This window comes from Mercenaria mercenaria, chromosome 17 (assembly GCF_021730395.1).
Source record: "Mercenaria mercenaria strain notata chromosome 17, MADL_Memer_1, whole genome shotgun sequence".
NCBI lineage: Eukaryota > Metazoa > Mollusca > Bivalvia > Venerida > Veneridae > Mercenaria > Mercenaria mercenaria.
Window position 1 is genome coordinate 73467050 of NC_069377.1, and position 19675 is coordinate 73486724.

The 19675-nt window shown below is 32.4% G+C and overlaps 1 long non-coding RNA gene across 1 annotated transcript; it reads left to right on the plus strand.

Moving 5' to 3' along the window:
* The first annotated feature begins 829 nt into the window (after positions 1–829).
* Positions 830–10910, plus strand: LOC123535589 (uncharacterized). The gene is made up of 5 exons (XR_008367991.1): positions 830–914; positions 7123–7189; positions 8293–8437; positions 9949–10089; positions 10825–10910. It is a non-coding gene; the product is annotated as an uncharacterized LOC123535589 (long non-coding RNA).
* The last annotated feature ends 8765 nt before the right edge of the window (positions 10911–19675 follow it).

Here is a 19675-nt window from a genome sequence, read left to right on the forward strand (position 1 = left end):
GCTATCATGTCCAGCGAACATACTGTCTTGTAAGAGTGACGCAAAATAAACGACCATCCTATTTTCTCAAAGTAACTTAACTTAACTATCTTGTCAGAGAGACATACTATTTTGTCAAAGGACCATCCTATTTTCTCAAATTAACATGCTTTCATGTCGAGTGTATATAGTATCTTGTCAGAGTGACGTATAATTTTGTTAAATGATCATCGTATTTTCTCAAGTCCGCCCGCTTAGCTCAATAGGGAGAGCGCCGATCTACGGATCGCAGGGACGTGAATTCGATCCCCAGGCGGGGCGTATGTTCTCCATGACGATTTGATAACAGACATTGTGTCTGAAATCATTCGTCCTCCACCTCTGATTCATGTAGGGAAGTTGGCAATTACTTACGGAGAACAGGTAAATACTGGTACAGAATCCAGGAGCACTGGTTAGGTTAACTGCCCGCCGTTACAGAACTGAAATACTGTTGAAAAACGGCGTTATACTCAAAACCAACTAATATTTTCTCAAAGTAACATACTGTCTTGTCAGAGTGACGTATTATTATGTCAAACAGTGACTTACTATTTTATTAAACGACCATTCTATTTTTTCCTAAAAAATACATGCTATCATTACCATCCTATTCATTAGCTATGAAGAAAATATTTTAAATTATCGTGAATTTATACAGTCACCTACTAAGAAATAGAAATTTTGATCTGGTATATATAAATGAAAATTGTGCAATTCATGCCAAACGTCTTAATACTGTCGCCCGTATTAACAATTATGCAAAGAGAACGTACATGACACGGTTACTAATCACATTGATCATGTGACTGATAAACAGATCTATGATAAAAGGCATTCGCTATAATAAACGTTCATACGGGAATCAGGCATATAGTTAGACAGTCGAAATCATGGTAAAATATTTCTGTCATTTATTATGTGCTAGTATAATATATTTATCATGATTGCAAAAGTTTCATTGGGTATCTAGGTTAACAGAGTAAAGCAAACTCAAATTCTTTAAACAATTAAGATATGTGTTCACGAAAAAGAGATTATTTCTATTATCTTTTATATATATATATATGCGTAAATTCATGTCCATGGAATAAATTTTAGGTAGAGGGAATATAGTTTTGAACAGAGGCACGTTTTTAAATACGATACTTTGAAAATTACTGTTAGTATTAACTTCCACTGATGTTTTTCAAACATCTGTTTATTCGTTGTTAAATAAAACCCATTTCTTATGGTGTCAAATTAATAGCAGTAAAAACATAAATCAGTGGTGTACCAATATAATATTATATTAGTAATTCTTTAAAAAAGGCTTTTATCTGATATTATATGGAATTGTTTGACACTTTAAAAATACATGTACAGTTCTGACTTAAGTATTGGTTAAAGCAACACTTCACAGTTTAATTAAATCATAATTAAGAAGCAATTTTTCGTATATGATACAAACACTGCCTAGAAGTATGTTGAAGCATTTAATTTTATTGAAAACGTGTAAATATTGACTAATTTGAGAATGATCTCTTTGCAGTTTTAACGAATCCAAACCAGAAGTGAAAATACCACAGTTTACACTTATTTTGCAATAAATCAACAGATCTCGCCAACATTTTAGGCGTACGACAGTAGATAATATATAACTTGACTATTTTGCAGCGCGAATTAAATGTTTTGCTTTAATACATTTATAAAATTAAGTGCGTGTGTCTGAAAACCTCGACTGCGTTTTTACGAGTGAAACAATGAAATGGTAATTTATCTGAGCATTGTATAAATCTGTCTATCTACCTATCTATCAATCAATCTAGAGCAACACACGTTATATATTCACAGAACATAAGGTGCAACTGTTGATTGATTGGTGTATATTCAAGTTTATACACAAATATACAAGTTATATGCACATACACAAATTGCTTTTTAAAATAAAGATAAAGTAATAACCATTAGGTAATTTGATCAAATACATCAATCATACTATTGCAACATTGTTTAAAAAGCAATCATATCATTGTAAAAAAACAAAAGTATCAAAGAATGCTGTTTTAAAATATAGTTTCGGCAGAAATTAAGTAATGCACTGAATCATTTTTGTTACTTGTTTAGATGATTAGAAAAAAATCCAAGTGGTATTATATAAATAGATTGCTCATTGAAGTCCGAAGGCTTAATTTAAATATTGTCATTGGTAACATACTGACTACGAATATACATGTATTATACAAACCTTACAAGTGAAGGAATACATTTATCAGTAAACAGATAGATAAACAATCTAATATTTAAGACGTCGGCATTTGGAAGTTATTACTCGAGAAATGTCTACAACATATTTGCCGCTTACAAATATGCATTGTACTTTAGAATAGAATATTTAAAACAATTATCTAGTCAGCTAGTTCAGTTAACAAACTATGTGTTCATAGCTCTGTCTAATAAGTGAGCTTTTGCTTTTATCAAACTTCTGAAGGTCATTTCTATGGGTTGTTTAACCTTTAACACAGATGCCGGTTTCTTCTTTGTGGTTTAATACAAAGACGCTATCGGGCATTTTGAGCTAATCAACTGAAATTGTTCTAGTTAGTAACAATGAAAATGTCGGTTTTTAACTAAAAAAATTTCAGAATATGGTTATTACTGTTTATTTCTTTGCAAAATACATGCATGTTCAATGTTACTTATACTGCAGTTATATCTGTATAGTTATTTTTTTTATATATAAATAAGCCTAATACAAATAATTTTTATGGTTTCGTTCTAAATCGTATCTGGGGCTACGAAATTGGTATCTACAGCGAACCTTCATAAAGAGGAGACTAGACTGGAACCCTTAATTTAGACGACGCAAACTTACTCTTTTCTATAAATTGCAAAATCACCTCCATTTGCCTTACCTCTGTGACTTCGTTCCAGACAATGTCGGTAACTTTTATAGTTACAATCTCAGAAATTCTTAAAATACTAGAAGCTTACCCTGCAACACGCAAGTGTTTTCAAAAATCCTTCCTTCCCTCTTCTAGTCGTGAATAGAATTCACTTCCACAAGACGTACGAGGTGCACATTCCTTAGCTATATTGAAAACCAGGATTAAAGGTTTTACTGTAAACATTCCTGAATATTACTATACTTGAGATCGGGTACTTCAAACATGCACTCACGACTTAAAACTCAAAGATCTCTTCCAGAAACATATTGGCCGAAGTCCACTTTGCGAATGCTGAACAATTGACAGCAACCGCTTTTCCTTTGCTTGTTCCATACCTCATGTTTTTATTTCGATGTAAATGAGATGTGGAACCAAAATTTGTAGTCGTGTTTGGCGCCATATAACCTATACTGTGTTGGTGCGCCGTAAAACCCAAATAAATAAATAAATTTTCTTTGCTTGCCAACGGTACAATGCCGAATGGTAGGAAATTCTTGATTTTAAACGAGTCATTAAATTACACTAAAACAAACACATAATCGATTGCAAACCTACAATCGCCTCTTCTAATTCTAACAGAATTTTTATCAATTATTCATTAATCAATCTGAAAGTACAGCATTTATATTAATTAAACCATTTCTAGTACAACACATAGTATCGTTCGCTTTTCTCTGAAATTTACCGTTGTATACGCTTATATTTATTCATGTCTGATTTTTCTAATAGATATTTTAATCTATTTCCACTAGGTATAGAAAAGAACAGCAGCTACAATATTTAAAATAAAAATAATTGGTATTGTTCTGTCCTTTCCTAATCTTACTGTTGTATATGATTATCTTTGTGTTCATGTTTGGATCTTGCTCACCAAACGCCGGCTTACTGAGGTTAACATCTGCTAAAATTCACAACTGCTTTCATCAGGTATGAATACCAATAAGATGGAATATTTTACATAAAAATATAATTTGCTAAGCAACATAGCTTAAACGAAATATACACCTGTCCTGTGTAGCTTTACCGGTAAAGAAAATAATGGATACTATAAAGTCTGAAATATTTTCCAGAGTACAAATAAAAAGGCATCTCGTGCAAAGTCCATTTATTTTTAGACTGTTATAAAATGGAAACATGACATCGTTTCAAAATAAATTCATGCATTCATTATACATGCATGTATATTTGTAGATGTTACTGCACTGGTTCGATCTATGAATATAATAAAAAAGACTGAAAAATTATGAAGAAATCAATTAAAACGTTCTATATAAATAACTAATAAGTATGACTTTATTTATCGAATATTTAACGCAGCAACAACTGTCCAGCGCAGCAACAACAGTAACTGTAATTTTGCTAGTTCCTCAAAGATTTCTGAAAGTACAGTTAATGAACTAAAATATTTTTAGAACGTTAGGTTTTTAAAACTATGTCAACACCGTCAACTAAATCAAAGTTTGCTATTTATAATAATACTTGTATTCCGTTTACGACATCACTCGTATTTAAAAAGATCACAGAAAACTTGATACGGAGAGCGAAAAGGGATCAAGTATTAGCTTTTTTCTAAATGAAATGTAGACACCCCTAAAATTCTTTAAAAGTCTCTAAATCTAAATCAAATACAGTTTTTATTGAAAATGGAGACGATCCCATATACTTTCAGCCTTTTCTTATTACTTGTGTCCGTTCTTCCTTCACCAATCAACATCTCAACTTCACTTTTTTTTCACAAAAATCTTTCCTTCTATATACATACAAAGTATTATAATTAGTTTATACTAATTTGTTTTGTATCATTATTTATTCTACTTGAATTGCGCTGACCTATTTTTCCTGACATATCTAGAAGAGCCTTCCGTTTCTTGTAAACGTCACTGATTATATTCGTGTTTCCGTGTAAATGTTACGCTATTCACTCGTTAGATAAAACGAAACGTGTATGTTTATTTTTTACTTTTTAAAAAGTGAGGCCGTAAATAAAATTATATTAACTATCTGACGTATCATTCAAAATTTTGATATGTTATTACCGACATTAGACTAGCAGACTATTCGCAATTTGTTCAAAAATGTATTTCAATAGTTTTAAAGGTACTGGTAAAAATAAAACTGTTGCGTTTACGTTCTCTGAGTGTCGAGTTTTCAGATAAATTGCCATGTCAAGTTTCGTGTTGTTAGATGAACGTGAAAGAAACACGATAACTCTATGACCAGGAAGGTGTTTGACAAAGCATGTTAATATGTCGATGAAGCAAAGACTTGACAAAAAGGGCGCCAACACCGCTATTTTTCATACCCACCACCAAGAAAGCTCGGCAACTAAATCCTTAGAGTCGGTGCCCTCTGCGTTTCAGGCTTGTCCGTAAAACTGTCGTGTTGTCATAGCTTTGAATCACCAACATGATAGATTTAATTATGCCGAGGTATCAAGCATTGTTTCAGGGCTGAACAGACGAATGCATGGTACTACTATTTTAGTGCTCTTTCAAAATATTTTCACAACAATGTTCGTAAGTAATCAAACTTGCTGAAGATTTGGTTTGTTAAAAAATAGAAAACGTCTCGCTTTCATTTTGAAATAATGTCATTGAAATATTTCTTTGGTGACCTTTTACCATTACTGCTGAATCATTCAAATTTGTCAAAAATACAAACCAACATCCACAGAGGGATTTGTTTTTTGGTTTAAAAAGACGAAGGTTATCAAATTATTTCCACTTGCTTGAACATGTCCGCCAACCAGAGCTGCAAATTGAAAAATCATTGGACGAAATCTTGTCATAATATGCTGTTTCGATGACATAAAATGTTCTTTTATGACTCTCTATCAAGATAGCTTAAAGTACTCGTCAAAACATTGTTTCTCTTTGAGAAGGTCACTTCTCCCTAAAATATATTTAAAACTTTAAAAAAAAAGTTTCCTTGTCAGATTCTCGTGAGCTAAATCTAAAACAATTTCACATAATTGTTCTTTTGCTTTGGGACCATCTTCCATGATTTTTTAGAACACTTTGTTTGTCAAAAAAGTGTTCTGCCACCGAAGCACATGGCCACTATTCTCATTATGTATATAAGAATTAGAAACTTTAAAAACAATAATATTGTATAAGCTATCTTCATCAAAAACATGACTAAAAGATTTTAGGATGAGTTTCCCTAAGTATTATGTAAAATTGTCTCTTAAATAATATACCAAATGTAGACAAACGATGGCCTATTTGTTTACACTTATCCGCAACAACTGACCGTTTGACCTGGCACTGGTTTGTACAGTTTCAACTTTGCTTCCTTTTGCAGCAACTGTAGTAATGAAGTAATTAAAATGCATTTGTTTTTCAATTTATTGCCAAATTTTGATCAATATCATGTAATAACTAATTTGTACAACCTCGCTAGCTATAAATTATATGCTTTACGTCTAGTTGCATGTACTAAACAAAAAGGGCATACTTAACTTCTATAATTATCATATAACCAATTGATTTATTATAATGGATGTCTATAGATATGTTTTAAAGTGACATTATAATATCAAAATGTAGATATTTAACGTTGTTAAAGCGTTAGAGGATACATACCTTTATAGCAATCTTCGTAATCTTACGAAGAATGTACCTGGCCACACGATTTCAGTAGGTAAGATTGGTTACTAACTTGGGTTACGGTTCTTTATTTACCCAAAAGTGCGATATGTAACACTGCTGAAGCTTAGAGGTCAGGTTTTCTTAGCCGTTATCTCGTCAAATACGACGTTTAGGTTTAGGAAATGGACACACATTTTCTTGTTGTATGCTCTTTTAATCACAACCGTTGATGAAACAATGCTGTTATGCTTAATTGATTGTGTTCAGCCTAGTTCATTTAAATCTGTTATATTCTTACAATGGATACTTTTACTTAGAGTTATATTTTGTATGTTTCAAGTTAGATAAATTGATTCATTGTTAATAGGTATGAAAGGCGTTGTTCTGCAATAGCAATTGATCTTTGAAAAGAACTTCCTTCTTTAATATTTCGTGATATTGTCACTCCGAATCAAAATATTGTTTAAATGTATGTGTTGATTGGCAAAAAATATTTGTATTTTTTTAAAATTAAAATAGAGATTATTCAGATTGAAATTGATTCTATATAACTTGTAAAAATAAAACAAATGATTTTAAATATTTAGATTACTTGGAGGTGCTGTGGGTTCCTGATCGGAGTTCTGTTTACAGTATTCAGATCATCCTGCTCTGGTGAGTCATGTATAATATAATGCGAATGAAAATTTTCAAATAGTCAATTTTGCCTTAACAATACATCCTTGCCATTTGGGCAAAGGTTTAAATAAAACATGGACCAATTTAAAACCTAATAATTTAAACGACTCCTATTAGTCACGTGTCTGACTTTTCGGAGTGGCATTTTGATATGGTCAATATTTTCATATGACGTCCCAGTAACGAAACACCCTATACATTTTTGGAAACTGCATTGAAATGGCCATAACCTGATCGGCGGTTTATTGAATCCAAAAATGACATTTCGTTAATAATAACAGTATCTGTTACTAGCGACCCATTTCTGAAATACCTGCTAAAGAATAAGGGTGTATCTATCACTTAAGTCCGCATTAAATTACATATTACAAAAAGTATATAGTAAATAGGCCGTAAGCAGCACGTACGTCTATTTATTAGAAAGCGTTGTAAAACGTCGCATGTACAATTTCTCAAATAACTTTGGGTCGATAAATGTATGTCAGCTGGAACTGTCAGTATTTAAAACTTGCAGTATGGCCATGGTCAAGTTTCGGAAAGAATTCTATGAAACAAAATAAAAAGTGTTTTTAGTTTTCTCAAAATTACGGTTTTACACTTATGACCTTTTATCTGTTGGACGTCGATATATCCAGGTATCTAATCTGATCGCAGGTACGCAACATCTAAACATTGTAATAGCGCTGAGAAAAAGTAAAAGTATTTAACATATATCATTTAGTTTAAAAGGCTTAAGCATTTTGTAATGTTCATAATTTAGAACAATCATTTTCTCTATATTACTGTTTGTTTCTTTTTAATAATTTCAATCACAAATATCGTACCTATCAATACACGTTAAAATATAACCTTGCAAATTATCACAGTCAGCAATGTTAGTATTACTAAACAACTGAAAGAGTATATAACTGGAGAAGGCACATGTGTGCAAAGTTTCATTCTGCTCCAAGAAATAGCACAATTTATCTAATTGAATTCTAACGAATATATACTCAATAGGCCAAAGTTAAAAAACGAAAATAGATCACATTCAAAGTGTTTATCCAATAGAATTAATGATTTTGTTTTCTTGGGTTCAGTCAAGGTATCAGAAGTAACATGTACAAATGGGGAGGAGTGAATGTACTGACCATTCAACATGTGATACATCCGCGAGCATACTGAAGAGTAAATGTGACACTGGCTACGGAGAAGACTTGACTGATGGAAGTACATGTGTAATGAGTACGTTAGCATTTAGTATATTTGACTTTATACATGTAGATAGTAATGAGCCAACCCTTACGTGCAAAGTTCTACAAAACAGTTTATGTGCACTTTAATTTGACAATACACTATACAACAAGCTGTGTTCATGCAGGTTTTAATGAGCGCATGTTACTTTACCGTTAATGCACGGTTAGATAGTTATGAGGGAAATAGTTTAATCTAATACAGAAAATTTTCTAAAAACTGATTGTTTAATGAAAATATTTTTAAAACAATTTCTAGAGACAACTATTCTAAAACGTTACAATCCATTCTTGTTAATATTTTAAGTGACTTGTAAATATTATACACTATTTTAGCTTGAAAACTGAACAAATAAAGATTTTTTAACGAACGCAAGAATTGCATTTTGAAATATATAATGTATGTTACCATATACGGTTCAAATTTACGAAGTGGTTTTAACGAATATTTTTGCCGTTTGTATATTTGTTGACCTGTTTTATTTACTTACGAAATTTATTAATAAGTCTAAATACTTCCTAAACAGTATTTCGAATCAGCTTTGAAATTTGAGCATTAGATTTTGACTAAAAAATCAATGTTATTAAAGTAAAATGGTACTAGGAGAATATGTTCTCGAAACTTTAATATAAATTAAAGGAAATCTAACATTTTGAGGCTTCCTAGCTTACAAATGAATATCAAGGAAACTGGTATATTAGAATTTTTATACACTGTTTAAAAGCTAACTTGAATAAAATAATGCAATTCTAAACCTGCGATATTATTGTAAGAATAGAATGTACATAATAAATAAAATGATATGTAATCGTTTAAAGAGAATACTTTAATTAGACCGTTAGACTTTTGAAAATCTAAACTGCATTTGTAGAATATTAAATAGAAACTTAAAATCATTGCAGGTAATACAGGATATCTTTTTTCGAAACACATTGCAATGTAATTTTAGATGTTGCTCTGTGTCATAACAAGTAGTTTGTTAACTTTGGTCTTAAAAGTCAAAGCTTTATGTTTTTTAAATATAATATCAATTAATTAGTATATAGTTACCGTTGTGCGTTCTTACATATGTATATAATTTTATATTATTTTCTTTACACATATATATGCTAAAATATACTGCAAGACACTAGTTTTATTTCTAAGGGTATCTAACATTGTATGAATCGTTATTTCTCTTACAGATAATTCTCTCATTCCTATTTTAAAGACATCCTTGTTAAAATACTAAGACTCGAAAACACTCTGGACTCCTTTTTACACATTTGTTTTACTTATGAATACTCTTACGGTTACTTCGTTTTTGTGCGATCTAATTTTCATGACAAGGATACCGAATACAGTTGCAAAACTTACATATTAATTCGTTTAACTCTGAGATTTCATATACTATACTGTTCAGATACATTGTATGAATATCGAGGCCACAGAAGGCCGTGTATGATGCATTTTACTCTGAATAATGATAAGTACTTTATGCTTGATAATACAACTTTTTTCAGCTGTTAGTGGGATCAGCTGTACGGCTAATGGAAAAGAGTGTGACAAAATAACTCATGTCGTATGTGACCAAACAGCTGGTAAATGTAAATGCAGTTCTGGTTACACAATGAACGTTAACACGTGTGCAGCAGATAACGCAGGTATTTGTATTTACAAAATATTTTGTCAACAAGTATTCTTTTCAAAACATAGAAGATAACTGAAATTATAAGGTATTCTGTCAACATGTTGCTTTTTTCCAAACCATAGAATATAACCTAAATGTTTTGTCATTTATTACATACCTATAAATATTCTTTTTTGTATTTCATAAACTAATACGAACTGACAGAAATCAAAATCCGTATTGCGCTTGTTGGAAATCCGATTCTATATATTTCATGTTTATTAATAGGCAAATATATATTTCTTTGTTTCTAAAAGGTTTTTGGCAAAATTGAAAGAGATATATAATGAAATGGTCTTTAGTAGTGCATTTTTCAATCGACGCCTACACGAGCCGAATACAACATCCCTAGTCAAGCTACTATTGTAACAAACATATTTAATTATGTACAGCATAGTTCATAATTTATTACTTTTGATCATATATTTGTATTCTCTTGAATAATAGCATTCTTCTTGTTCCTTTTTTTGTTTTGTTTTGTAGGGTCATTTATATAAGACATTGTTTTATTAATTCTTAGAAGCTGATATCATTAAACCGAGAAGTCATATTACTTCAATTATCACGACAAGAAGAAAATCGGAATTCACAGCTAGAGTATCACGAATATACATAAAAATGATTATCAAAAATACTCTATTAAACGTTTGGAAATGTGAAAAACAAACTGTTTTCTACACTTCTTTTCTCATTACCACTTAATTTTAAGGTGTTTCAGCGAGAATGGCATTTGGCACGTTGGCATTACCTGCCTTCGTTACAGTCTTGCATATATTCCCAAAGCTGCTGTAATGTGAGATTACACGAGTACAGATTTGTAACGTAGATGTTTGTTATACATTCATTTATGATTGGACTCAGAATGAAAACTTACATTGTAGAATAAGATTGTGATATTTCAGTGAAAGCAAGACTCGATCTCTGGTTCAGTTATAAAACATTTATATAACTCTTCTTGTAAATTGCAATATCTGATGATACTAAAATAAAAATTAGTATCAATTGTACATATATTTCACACAGAATAGACACTCGTTTTACAATTGAAAGTCTATTGGTTTCAAAGCTGGAGACTTCAGTTGGATAATAAAATTAGTTTGAAAATTTCCATCAAAAAAAATGTGACATTCAGATTCACTGTCACACCACGGTGTGACAGTAGACACGGATAATAATCCGGAAGTTAACTGCTTTTGATTTTATCATACTTTATAATATAATTAAACAACTTTATGCAAAGTATTGAAACGGTCAAACATATACTCGTACATCCTTTAGATACAAATTAACCCAAAAGTTACGAGCAAGACCTACTGTTGTACCCAATAATGTTATAATCTGTAAGTCTTTTCCCTGATTCGTTGAAAGGAAATACAAGTGCTATTCATCCTAAAACAAAGCAGTGACAACGTAGTAACATTCGGTCATGTATTGTTAGTTTAAGAGTATACAATTTGATGTTCTAAAATGTGTTTTTTCATTTCATTTTAGGTTGTTTGGAACAGAAGAATACACAGATAAATCAAACAATTTCTGCTTGCTTAACGAACATGTGTTAATATTTGCTATTTTTATTGCTATCAAAGGACACTCACTTCAGAATAATTTATATATCTTATGCAAACTAAAGATAATAAACGTGTTCATGAACGCTCATCACAATGTATACTAGTTATTCTGAAACCTATAGAAATATGTAGAATTCCCCGAATAATGTGAACAAAGTATATTGTTTCTAAAGCAAAAGACAGCCATCATATATTTTCATTACAGCGAGTACTGACCCCCTTTACTTTTTATCGGTAAGCTACAGATTTAAATATTCCGGAAATAAACTGCATCTTGGAAAACAAATATAATAAATACATATTTTCAACTATTGCCGTGATGTGTAAAACTATATAATGAAAATTCTGTTTAAGTACTTCGATAATGTGAATGATATTTTGATTTGCAAAAAAAAAAAATCCGTTATTCATCGGAATAAGTATACAACAAATCTCCTTTGTTCACGACATCAGATAATGTTCCAAAACCATAGCTAAACTCGAGACTCTTGGCTTTTTACCTTGTTAAAACATTGGAGAGTAAATCCTATTTCACATCTGTTTGAATTGATTAGAATCGATAAAACCCTGACCTTTTATATGCAACAAAAACTACACTTGTGGGCGTTCCAGCCAGCTGGACTCCTTATATTGTGTAAAGAGCCTTCGTGACAATCTTTCCGAATTTCTTTATGATTGGATATATATTACTTAGAAGATGTCTGAAATATAAAAGGGTCTAGTTGGACAAGTCCATAAGTGTATCGTTTTGTTTTGGAACCTCGCACGGCGATTTTTCATGCCGAATGATTCTCATTATCTTGTATCACTACAAGACACTGGGACGTGTTATTTTCTAATTCCATAAGAAAATGAAAAGACGTCACTCCCTCGTAATTTTTAATATTTCATGTCATTAAGTATTATGTACATTACCTTTAGCAAATATTGTAATTTGTTGCAATATTACTAGAGCTTGAGAACTGAAAAAAAAAGAAATATGATCAACAGTTTATGACGTAAGTCTTAAAACATATTTAATATATCTGAAAGTTATAAAGACATACAACAGAAGTCACCGATAACATGTACACTTTCATGTTAATTTCTTGAGTGTATTTACTCACAACTAATGTTCATGAACATGTCCTGCTTCAAAACTGCACAAAACAGGCTATCGAAAAAGCGTGTTCTTTCTTTGGTATATGCCTCATGTGTATACCTTTTCGCTCATTAGAATAAAAAATGCAAGCACTATATTTGAAAATATAGCCATGTTGCTATTACAAAAAATAGTAAATATGACAGTTGTAAAGTTATACCAACCACATTCCTAAGAAGAACATTTTCTAGAAATGAGCATACATTAGCGAAATCCGTTCGCGAGTGGAAATGAAATTCGATAACTCGACACATTTTGTAAATAAACACAATCTTTTCTGATGAATGTTTTAACAGACTTATCACAGTAACAGTCTGAGTAAATAGGTATGCCAAACATTATCAAGAACATATTTTTACATCTGACTGAAAGCTAATTGTAATACACTAAAATATGTAAATCTATTCGGTATACTTCAGTTGCGAATGCTGGAACATTTATATAGATAATAATTTAATAATCCTAACAATCTTATTTATAATCATAGTTATTTTTACAAAGACAGTTTCCTAAAATCCCTATATTTCTTAGTTTTTACGCGTTTTATTCTAGAATAGCATAAAATAGTTCATTTCGTGCTATAACATCTTCTGAAACTCTCGGGAATCCTACCAGACTCGGGCACCAATCAATCCACTGGGAGTTATCAGTCGGACATAATCCATATCTGCGTCACTGTAACTGATACAGCTTTGCCAATCTATTTGTACAGTGTGTACTTCTAATTATTCGCGTAAAACGGGATGGATTTTAAGTTGCATTGTTTTATGGTATGCTGTTAATGAAAAGTAACGAAGCGGACGTTATTTCGTGTTCGTCACGCCACAAGATGTCTGAAGTCATTTCAGTTGCGCGCGTCTGTTTCCGGAGCTGAGATTGATATCAGCACTATATGTATTCAATATCCAACCCCATTGTCTGTGACATTATAGATGTCTGGTTCTAATTAAATGTCTGTCCGTAACAAAGGCCAATGTCCATGTTAGGTTTGATGCTAAAGAGAGTAAGAATATATAGCAATACTGAGAACTTTGGCATAAAAGTTGATAAATTATACCAGTTATTTATTCTGTAAGCACTGGAACTTCCAACAGAACATACTTTCAACTTAAGCGTTATTGTCTAGTCTAAGACTATTTTAATGTTTCATCTAATTTCAACTTAAACATCAAGATGTTCAATAATGTGTACAGAAATTGTTTACCATCATACTTTCCAGCGATAGAAGTGCATTCACTTTTTCAAATGGCGCGTTTATAAAGATCTGTCAAGCAAATTTATATTGGAAGAAGATGGTCCACGGTTGTAAACAACGGCCTTCGGCAACAAAGCAAGCAAAAGTATATAAAAAAAAATTTTGTTTCTTATACTCTGGAGCTTATAATTTATGTTCGGATGAGAATCACTAATGATTACGTCTGTTTTTAGGCGTATCTGAGTTGGACATAATATCAGACTGAAATGAAATGAAAGTAATAATTACGTCAAGAGTTGGACTAATATATCATAAGCACAAAAATGCATAGACAGAGTGAAACGTATAGACAACGAGGACAAAGTGAAAAAATAATGAAACTCGGTGGTGCAACGTATTTGAACGATCAGTAACAAAGTACCACTGAAGTTTATACTTGTTGTTTTTTTTAATCATATCATGTTCCAAAGTTACAGGGCAGAGTAAGTTATAGTTAAGGCAGGATATGTTAAAGAAAATATGCTGATTTGAATGATTATACAACAATGCCATCTACATGCCTTAACATAAGGCTGAGTAACAAGGAAAACCCCATTTATGGCCCAACGAAGCAGACTAGAAGACAAATATTCAAGCGGCCACTCTCACTGTACTTTGTAAACTGCCTCTTGTTAAGTCGCCCATTCATAGAGGACAGCGTAGCGTCAAAATGATGAATGGCTGAACACAAAAAAAAGCCGATTTGCCTAAAAAAAAGTCGGGTTATAATCGTTTGTATATTATTTCCTGTTTCTTGGTGGTCTGCTGGTTTACGTTGTGAATGAATTTGTGTGTGTCTCTCTCTCTCTCTCTCTCTCTCTCTCTCTCTCTCTCTCTCTCTCTCTCTCTCTCTCGAAAATATGCAAGAAGACTTGGTCTTGGTCTTCTTACTTACCTTAATTGAATATGAAGTGCCAAAGCTATAGTACCTATTCATGAAAGTAGGCTAAAACAAAACAAAACACAACGTAGAAATACTGATTTTTCTAAGTAATAAAGGCCCATAATTTCGACAAAATGCAATACAGAGTTAAATTCAAATTTTCTAAGGCAATAAAGGGCCATAATTCATACACAATGCAGACTTGGCCTACGTACTTACCTAGTAATGATAAACAAGTTCTGCAAAGTTTCAAAACTAGTGTTCTTATAGTATTCAAGTGCAGTGGACCTAAACAAAAATTTTAAGCGGGAAATTCAAATTTTCTACCTAGAAAAATGACCCTTATTTGACAAAACGTAACTTAGAGTTATGTTTCTTGGTCTACTTACTGATCTAATGATTATAAATAAGTGTGCAAAGTTTAAAAGCTGTAGCTCTTATAGGTTTGGCAAAAAACGGACCTAAACAAACATTTTAACCAAGAAAACAAAAATTTTCAAGTAAAAAAGGGCCATAATTCTGACAAATCCTTATCAGAGTTATGGCTCCTGGCCTCTATAGTCATCAAATAATGATAAACAAATGTAAAAAGTTTCAAATCTACAGTTGTTATAGTTTTTGAGAAAAAGTGGACCTAAACAAAATTTTGTAACCAACGTCGACGCTGACGACGACGATGAAGTGACGACAATACCTCGTAGATTTTTTTTTCAAAAATCAGACGAGCTAAGTATATTTTTTTCAAACATCAGACTAGCTAAAATGTACTTGTTGTTGGATTTTGAAGCAACCCGTCTTCTATATCTTTCCACAACAGTTTCTATTTGTTGCGGTCATATATTATGATGCATTTTGCTTCGCAAATCTACCCCAACCTTTTAATCTTTTAGATATACCTTGTCGCACAGGTTTCGTTTTTTAAAGGCAAATCTAAATTAGGACAGCAAAATGTAGCAGTACTTTCGCAGGTAATAATAAAATAAACGTTACCCCTATAAAATTGTTCCATAGTAATAAATTTATTACATTTATTTGTGTCTTTAAAATGACTATAGGCTCTTGCAAATCTTAGAAACTGAGAAATATATATTACATTAGCATTGAAGCTATAAATAAATAATCTTTTGTATAGATAGTCTTTTATGATATTATTTTTATTATACCAGATTTATAGTGTGCCCTTTCCATGATAAACACGTTCAAAGGCGCTTTATTTATAGCAAACGCAGCCACAGAGGTCGCAAAATTCATTCTCTACTAGTATAGACACAGAGCAATCTGACCAAAGGGACAGACTGAGATAAAGCCCCCAGAACAGATAGATAGAGAAAGATCCTTTTTAGATACAGGCTTGTCCGGCTAACTTAGACTAGCTCAAATAGCGAATAGACAGTCTGGTTCTTTAACGTGCCCGGTGTATAGCACCGAAACACGCGAAGCCCTCCTTCCTGCAGGCCTCTAAGTCAGGTGGGAGACACACAAGAGCATCTCAGAAATTTACAGTGTCAGGGCCGGGATTCGAACCCCGGTCTCTGGATCGACAGTCAAGCGTGCTACCACTAGACCACCGACCCACATGATATTGAGAGACCTTAATTAGTAAATATGCCGTTGTAATATCCGGATTGTTATTTTTATTAAGTGGAGCTATATCGGAAACAATATCACGTAGATAGCTCACATGACAACACGGTCAGGGTTCGAACCACCAGAGGGGATGGCAAGTGATTCGAGGACAACGGCTTTAACCTTAACCCACGACAGTGGACGCCTCTCTGTGCATTCGGAATAGATAACATAAGCTGTATTTATGTAAGGTGAAGAAGTAGTTATACAAACTTCTCCAACATATTCTTTTTCAGTACGTTTGACAATTAAACAGGTAAATTAAACATCCAGACACACTTCACGATACCACAGTAGTTAAACTGTAGTTACAGTTATAGTAGGTAGTGATCAAACTAGGTCTGAGTATGTGTACTATATCTGATAACATTTTAGATTAAAATTTTAAAAAATAAACATTACATTTAGAATTAATATAAATTATTATCATCAAAAATCAATGCCATACTCTATGTTCTTAATAATCTATATAATTTTTGAACGTAGCTTGCAAAGCGGTAATTTCCAGTAAATATGTCATATGATTACAATTGCTGTAATACATCTTATGGCCCACGGCAAGGGCACTTGCATATCGGCCCATACTTCAATGTCTTCCAAATATTAAGGATATAAATTTTAAATATTACTGATTGAATTATACTTAACATGTCAAGTACTTTTAAAGTAATGCCGTATGTTCCATACTAACATCAATTATTCCGGTCATAATTATTGTAACTAAATGTTTTAAAACCGAAAAAAAGCAAAATGGAAAAAAAAAACGACCGATCTTTGTGGCTTGCTCTTCACGAAAGTGCCAACCAACGTGGCTTTTCATTTTTAATTATTAAATGCCATTTTTTTTTTTTTTTTTTTTTTTTTTTGACTTTTGTGCAATTTTTGTGTATCATTAATTTTTATTTTCATTTGTCAGACAGGTACCTTTTGTGTGTTTCGTCGAGTTACCGATTAAGACACTATGAAAGACTTAACATTTACTTAAAATATCTTCGTCAACGCATTCATTACAATAAAATTCGACGTGCATATTAATCCTTTAACAAATTATCAATACGGTTTATGACATTTTTTCGTTATTTAGAAACAGTTTAAATAAATAAGTAAACGTAAGTAACATTTAAAAAGATGGAATGAGTACGTGCATTCTAAGTGTATTTTCTATACATAACAGTGTAGTAGACTGAGAAAAGATTTCATTCTGCGTTTGTCACACAGAATAGTAAGAAGAAGAGGAGGTGTAATGCGGGTTGCTTTGTGTCACAGTTATGGGTAGATTTTGAAGCTTCCTTTGTTTCTGATATTATTAGAAAGAGTTCAAAGCTGTATCATAATTCTATCATAAAACTGCTTTATTTGCCGTTTTCAGGTCGGGGGAAGGTTAATGGGAAATTAAACGCGTCTTAACAGAGAGGTGTTTATGCTCATGTGTTAACGTATCACGGCCGCATATTCAAACAACGCTCACATACCCGCGCATTTCTCTGATTTATAATAACATTTATGGACAATATATTCATTTGTAGCTTTTTACACGATTTATGATAGAATAGCTTTAGCGCATGTTCGTTTCGTGTCATAACATCTGCAGAATCCCGGGGCAGTGGATGATGCCCGAGCCGGGTAAGGTAATTTTTCTGATAAATAATATAAATACTACATAGATACTTTAGCAGTCTACAGATTGCAGTAACTTATTTTTTTTTCCAAAGGATATTCCATACACCAACCTTTTATAACTGGATATTTATGTTTTTGCCTCACTTCACTCTTTCGTATCATACTTTAAGAAAAAGAATGTAATGTCACCGAAATTCATAAAAGTTAAATCCTTGGTTCACAAATTTCCATGTTTGCCCAAGATACAAAAAAAAAGTGTGGAAAATCTGCACAAACCTCTCATTTTACGAAACCAAAAATGCAAACGAACATTTTTATAAATCTTTGGAAAACTATTTAATCTGAAAATGTGACTGAATAAAATTAAACTATTTGCTAATTCGATTTGGTATGTTAATTTGTCTCGCTGAAAATCAGCTCCTAAATATTGAATTGTTCTTTACAAGGCTGTATATTATTATTTTTTTAAATATGCACACTTCATAGCTGTTAAGTGTTTGGTAACATCTTAAAATAAGTTATAAAAGTTTAGATTTATCACGAGAGGCGTATGGGTGCAAAGAAAGGGAATCTTCAAAATGACATATCTTTAAAATTTGAAACCTCTAATTGCTTTTTAAGCGGTACATAGTGAGAGTTTTATGATGTTGTAATACTTACTTAAGTTTAATGTGGTATCCATTTTCTGCACTTATAAAACTAGCACTATGGCCTGTGTGAAATATTATCTACTTAAGGTACCAGGTACTTCTTCTTAAATGCAGTATTTGCATTAACACCCGCAACAAGATGTGTAATACCATCCAGGTATATTCTTACAAAGTCAAGGAGTTTTAATGGAGACGTTTTCAGAAACTACGTTTTAAAATGCACGTATTCAAATCATTTAATTGCAAAAAACAAAGACAAATATCAAACAGGGAATGCCACGCACCAAAAACGCAGCCTCCCCAAAACGAAACCCACAGCACGCAAACGTGCACACCACAAACACACATACACACGCACGCACACACACCCGCGCGCGCACACACACAAAGTCAACACATGAGGACAAAACGAACAAACAAAGGAACACAGTGGGGCACCGCCTTGGAACGGTCAGTGGCAAAAACACCACTGGGGAGCTTAAACCGGTTTATGGTGCGCACCCAACCCCACTCTTACCCCCACCATGTTCCAAAGACACGGGACAGTGTAAATAAAAGTAATCCCCTCCAGATGAATCTCTAACACACGTAATGGAAACAAAAAGGCATGGCATGTAAAACACAAAAATGCTCGTGTATAAATATATAAAAAGCAAACCTTAAGAACCAAAAACGTATATACTCAATGCCTTTTCAGAAGACAGAGCAACAAGAGAAACACCCTTAAGGGCCCGACGAAACAGGCCAGAAGACAGATATCAAAACAGTTCAGTCCTGGTAGGATTTAAAAACAGCTTATAATAGAGTCCTCCCCTCTTCCGTCAGACACAATCAAAGA